We start from the raw sequence: 6,844 nt of genomic DNA on the forward strand, positions 1-6,844 counted from the left end.
TAATGTGTAATAACAGCCCATAATGCAATAAATATTGATATAAAAGCATGATGCAAAATGGACGTATCAACTCCCCCAAGCTTAGACCTCGCTTGTCCTAAAGCGGAAGCCGAAATCGAAAAATATTTCCACATGTTTAGAGATAGAGGTGTCAATAAAAATAAAATACGAACATGAGGGCATCATGATCATTCTTATAACAGCAACATAAACAGATTTTATCATATGATTTCTTATGCTCAAGTAACAATCAATTCACAATGTCAAGTGTGGTTCAGAAACTTCATTGGAAACTAACAAACTATAATCTCAGTCATTGAAGCAATTGCAATTTATTATAACATCAGAAAGAGTTAAGAATAGAGCTTTTCAGCAAGTCCATATACTCAAGTATCATGTAGTCTTCTACAATTGCTAACACTCACGCGGCACTTGTGGTTATAGAGTTTCAACCGGACACTAAGAAAGATAGGGGCTTATTGTGTTGCCTCCCAACGTATTCACCTTTAGGTGATGTCAACAATAATATTCTGTTACATCTGGGCTATTCTGTTACGCGTAACAGAATATTATTCTGTTACCCTTTTAGAACTGGCGGTTTCAGCTGGTTGTACTGATGTTTTCGAAGCGGTTGAACTGATGCTTTCAGCTGTGCTTAACAGATCGTCTTCTTTAGTTCAAAAACTTTTTGTAAGTTTTTTGTCGGAACAGGGCATGTAATATATCGTTGGAAAGCTCTTGACAACCATATTTCAAGTATATTGAACGTTTTTGCAAAATCATTATGATTTAAGAGCAGTTTTGAAAAAACCGTTTTTTTCAAAACCGAAAACGTGAATGGTATTTTGGACTCAATTTTTAGACGGTTTGTTGGAATTGAGCAAATAAGATGGCGTTGGAAAGCTGGTGAAAATCCGCAACTTCCATATATGTATTGTTTTTTTCTAAATCTATATGATTTAAAAGTAATTTGAAAACGGTGAAATTCTGGGCGAATTGTATGTTCGTGATTTTTTGCAAACGGTTTGTCGGATTGATGCAAATTATACGGCGTTGAAAAGCTATGGAAAATGCGCAACTTTTTCCTATAGAAATGTTTTTCTAATTCCTTACAGTTTAAAAACGAATTCGAATACGGTCAAATTTGATTTTGAACGCGATTTTTTTAAAAGTTTGTCGAAATATAGCAAATAATATACGTTGGATAGCTATCAAAAATGCGAAACTTAGTCATGTTGAAAGTTTTCTCTACTTCGCAACCGTTTAAGAGTAATTTTGAATACGGCATGACGGATCCTGCTGTTTTCTCGTCTGAAAAACAGAGTAGTCGTACTGATATATGTGTATGTTTGTACTGAGCTATTTTTTGTAGAGTAATTTTGAATAGTTCCGAGAAAAGGTACTTGTACTGATGCTTGCATGGGTTTGTACTAAGCGTGTTTTCACTAACTAGACTTTGCTCTATTTTTTGGGTAATATTTTTTTCGTAAGTTTTCAACGGTTTAATGTATCGTCACCCCTGTACTTGTATGGTTTGTATCATCGAACTAAGTGATATTTTATTCAAAAAGAAAATGAGTTTGTCTTGCTTCATTTTTTTAACTCAACATTTTTTTGACAACGTTGTTCTGAACTTCTGTAATTTTACGACTTGTACTGAGGCACTTACTAAGCAGGATTTTCATGGGGTTTCTTTTTTCTGCTTGAACTTTACAATTTGAACTGCCATTTTTTTATTCCGAACGGACCACCATTTTTAACTCATACTGAGGTACTTACTACGCCCGAACTAGGGTGGCTGTCGCGTGTCTCGGCGAGGAAGAAGACGAAGCTGGATTCGGCCGGCGGCTGGTCCGGTCGGTAGGATGCTGCGCAAGGCGGGGGATGAACACATCAATGGACACATGTACTGCACAACAATGTGCATCTGTACTTTCCATAACAAAAAACTAATCTAGTACGCTGTGTTGAACTTATAAATTTTTTAGCTGTGAACTTGTTGTATTTTTACAATGCCAAAGCTAGCAAATAGTACAAGATTCACCCAACAAGGGGCTAATTACATAGAGCAGTTGCACTAATACAACGGTCAGATCGGTAACTAGTAGCTAGTAGCAGTGGTTACCAACACACATACACATAAATTGATAACAAGGTAATGTACAAGTTCATGTACAGTAACGCTACAAGTTCAAAAAGAAACCTGAGATAATCCTCACATATTAGTTTTTCTGTAAACAAAGAAAAACCGATTAGACATACGGTCAATGAGTAATTTTAAATTGTGTTGAAGGCACACAATAAAGAGTCGTCATTCTGTACATCCTGACATAATCAAATAGACTGCAGAATTTCCCAAGTGAACTTCCACATGTTTTTGTGAATTGAACCTTATTCATATTTTACATAGAAGAATTTGCAGTAGCATTTTTTGTGCGGATGGAATCTGCTACATAGAGAAATGGCAACCAAAACAATGTCACTTGCCAGCTAGCATCCACGAAAACTGAGACAAAATTGAGTCTTGTAGAAGATCAAAGTAATAAAACACTTGGTGCATCCATTAGCAAGTATGCATGACCAAGCAATGTGCAAAGCAAAGGCGCTGGTGTTCTCCCTGTCTGTGTGCTCGACTTGGACGGATGTGCAGCACTTGGTGAAGTTGGTGGCCGCGACCCGTGATTCTACTCGTACTGTTTTCAATGCTCCACTTGGACGGCTGCCAGCACAACTGCTGGACGAGCTCGTGCCCAAGTCCTAACAAGAACCTACATAACATCAAAATTTTCAACTAGGGAAACATGATTTTTTAAGCCTTCTATGCACTACAAGACATCAGAAACAACATTTATATATAGCCTTCTATAGCCTGCTGGACAAGCACCTACATATAGGGGAGTCAGCAATATAATGACAGGTTAAAGGTTCAAAGAATCAACTACATTTTTCAATCAACTCGATATTCATCAGTACTAGTATGACTTCACAAGAAATTCAAAATTGTACTTGCATAATTTTCTCCGAACCTATTTAGTGATATATCTAAACTTACAGGATTTTGAAGTGTGAACTGATGATTTTTCTGCACAAGGACCCAAGAATTCTTTAGCATCACACGTGTTATGCATGTTTAGGTAAATGGAGATGCCAACTTTCTCCATATAGTTACTTCTAACTCCAAGCAAAATTCGTAAAATGGAAGGCAGATAAGTCTAGCTACTCTATTATGAAGCTCACCTTCATACTTGAGAGACCAATGAACCACTGATGAAGGGGCTCCCTGGGGCCGCTCCCTATATCCAGCCGAAAAAAGACTGACGACAATGGCCCATGAATCAGTACGACTATCGTGGGGCAGGAACCATGATGACGTCGGCCTGATCATTGAAAAAATCCAGGGAAGAGCACAGAGTGGCCTGCACGCAGCTCTTCCCGTGAATAGCAGTGGAGGGTGTAGTTGTACTGCCGAGATGAAGATCCTCACGCACCTGCTGCTCCATAACAAATGTTTATACTGCATATTTCCATAAATATTAGCTTTTTCTTTGGCAACAAAGAAACATCAAAAAGGATATTAAATTTCTTGTAAGCATATCAACAAAGAACTTGATAGCAGCAGGAATGGAACAAGTTCTTACCATTGGGGACCTGCCCACTTGCGTGATCTGATGTCCACTTGTGCGAGCTGACGGACACACCATCGGGGACTTGCCCACTGTGCGAGATCGAACTGAACCCGTTCGTGATGCCAAGGCCGACTAAACTTACGGTCTCTCGAGATCTGAACTGATTGTGTTACAAGTATACACACTAATCCAAATGAGCTCATGCGAGTACATGTTAAAAAGATAATCAAGTTCATGTATATTAATTTGAGAAGTTCAAACAGAAACTTTTTATAAAAATGTATTGTTTTTGCTATAACAACTATAGTCATCTTGCCAACCATGTATATTTAACTGGTTAAAAAGATAATCAAGTTCATGTATATTAAGAGAAGTTCAAAAAGAAACTTTTAATGACAACTATATTCATCTTGCCACCCATTCAGTTTTTGCTTTAACAAAGTTCACACATTTAAAAAGTTTGTACTAGCATGGGGAAGCCTCAGTTCTTTGACAAAAACTCTTGATGTTCTTTGACAGTTTTAATTTTGTCTGAACTTACTAGTTTCTCAATTTCAAACTTACAGAATTTTATACCCCAAACTTCTACAGGTTTCTTTTATTTCTCTGGAACAAAAACTAAGGGAGTCTGGCCTCAAGAATTACACGAAAGAGCAAAATCATAGGTGTGAACTTATCTGGAGGCTTTTGTCGAACGGAGGAGACGATATGATGCAGGAGCAAAACCCGACTCCTTGAATATACAATAGTTATGCTGTCAATACTTCTTTTGAGTTCTTATTTCTGAACCTTCCCAGTAGTAATACTTGTACTGTGAGATACAAAATTCTGTCGTTGAGCAACTGATCTCGAAACAAAAACACTCTTGTAGTGCACACACGAAATCATGATAAAAATAGCGGCATCAAGAAGCAACAACCAGCCGCACCTGCAAGTGTTTTTGAGAGTGAATGTTGTACGCATGCATGAACTTCAATAGTTCATCTTGTTTTTTCGTTGAGCACATGTGCGTATATTGGAAAAGAAATTTATTTTGTACAATTTTTTTGTGAGCACAAATGGAACACAGTCCTCTCTCAAGCATTAGAACAAACACCCACGGGGCACAATGCCACTCATTCTGTAGTAGCGCAGTAAGCATCAAGTTCTTCCCAAGTTTCTTCAGATCATGTAATAGCAAAAGCAGCAGCTAATCAGTCACCGCTTACTCACCTCGCCGGAGTAAATACTAGAGGTAGAGAGAGGAGGCCGGAGAGCCAATGCACCTATGCACGCAACATTTCTGAACTTGATCCAAACATTAATGTTAGTACTTCCCAAGTTGTCGCATCTGTATTCACTATGGTGATGTGTTTGTACTGCCAAAAAAATACGCGAGAGCACAAAGTAAACATTTTTAAAAATTGGTGCTCACAGGAATAGTGACAAACACCTAAAGGGCATGAAAAACAACCATATAAACATGTTATTTTTGCATCTTCCCTGTTTGCATCTTCCCAAACTACTCAATCAGCATAACACACCTGTACGCATTTTAATAGCAGAAGCAAAGAAAGAGAGATATTGATGTGAGAGAGTGTCATTGACACAGCGGACAACCTGGAGAACTGTTGTAGGAGTCCTCTTTTTGCATCGGCTTGCTCCACGACTTGACGCGGCGCATCGGTGTCTTCAAAGTGGACGGTGTTAGAGGAAGGGCAGGAGCCAGAGGAAGACCTATAGAAAAATCAAAAGAGAAATTTTGGGGAGAAAAACATTACAAGTTTGCAACCATTCTAGAATTAAGTTTGTATGGCTAGTTGCTATCCACGATTTTAAGTGAACTCTCAGTAAAAGTAATTTTGTACTTCCCATGTAGTAATACAAGGACTTGCTGTCACATGTGTTTTTTTGTCATCCACAACACAACAATGTTTCTCTATGCTACTCTATCTATGCTCTATGCTACTGAATGTCAATACAGAACCATTCACAATACCATTGTCCTACAATTGAGGATTTCAAAATCTTTTCCAGGCCCTTAGTGGTTCATATTACAAACTAGAGTAGACACTGAACTAACAAAGCAAAGAAAGAATACAGAACATCCAGGAAATATTTATGCTATAATTCAGTAGATAGGTCGTACATAAGCAAATATCCATAAGGTTTTCATACTAGAACATATGTTCTTTATATGGCGAAGAAATAATTTGAACAGAACGAAACAACAAATTACTTCAAAATGCATTCTCTTTTTGCCATGTGTTAGATGAACAGTATGTACCTCTCTGTAGGGTTGATCTTATATTCATACGCACATAGTGCACCAGGCTCATTCGCGGAAGTAGCCGCAAAAGTGCAATAGCAGCCATACCTGCTCACCAGCTTTATGCCTCGTCTTGCTGCTTCCTCAAAACACTTTGCCACCTACGTACTACTTATTGCCAGCCGTACCCTGCACACACACCACCAGCCACCAGTTAACACATATGAACACACACACACACACACACGCACTGAGAGAACCAGACACACACGTCATTGCCTACACAACCAGCACTACATCTTATGCACATTTTTATGGGGCGGTGCGCGTGCCATGAGAATATCTTATCATGAATGGACCAACATATGTGAGGTGAACTTATAGATGATTTATTTCCAACATGGGAGATCGATCAGAGAGAGGTGCGAGACAACGGCATCCAGGGAAGAGCCCGGGGGTGGCTTGCACTCAGCTCCTTGAGCGACCGGTGGCCGAGCAAGCAGTTGGACTGAAGAACTGGGTCCTCGACCCCGAGGCTCCTTCTGCAGGCTCCATTGTTTGCCTCTGAATCGCTAGCCACGGCGTTGGAGTGGGGCACGTCCACGACGGCGGCATTGAACGTCCTGGGGTGGAGGCGATGGACTTCCTACACGCGGCGGCGGTGTAGCCCCATCGACAAGGAGGCAAAGTGGTGGCGAGGGAGTATCACCGGTTGCCGGAGGGCGGTGCCCGAGATATGCCTGCGGGGTGAATGAGGAGGTCGGGGGTGGCGTGGATCTGCACGATGGAGGTAGGTGGCGGGCGTCAAGGAAGGAGGAGGTCGACGCACAGTAGAGGGAGGCAGGGCGCGGGGGAAGGAGGAGTGCAGTGCCCGAGGGAAGGAAGTGGTCGGCGTGAGGGAAGCAGGAGGGCGGCACGCGGTGGAGAGAAGCGGTCGGCGGAGGGCAGGGAGGGGGAGGCGCCCGGCGGA

Source organism: Triticum dicoccoides, chromosome 4B (assembly GCF_002162155.2).
Source record: "Triticum dicoccoides isolate Atlit2015 ecotype Zavitan chromosome 4B, WEW_v2.0, whole genome shotgun sequence".
NCBI classification, from domain to species: Eukaryota; Viridiplantae; Streptophyta; class Magnoliopsida; order Poales; family Poaceae; genus Triticum; species Triticum dicoccoides.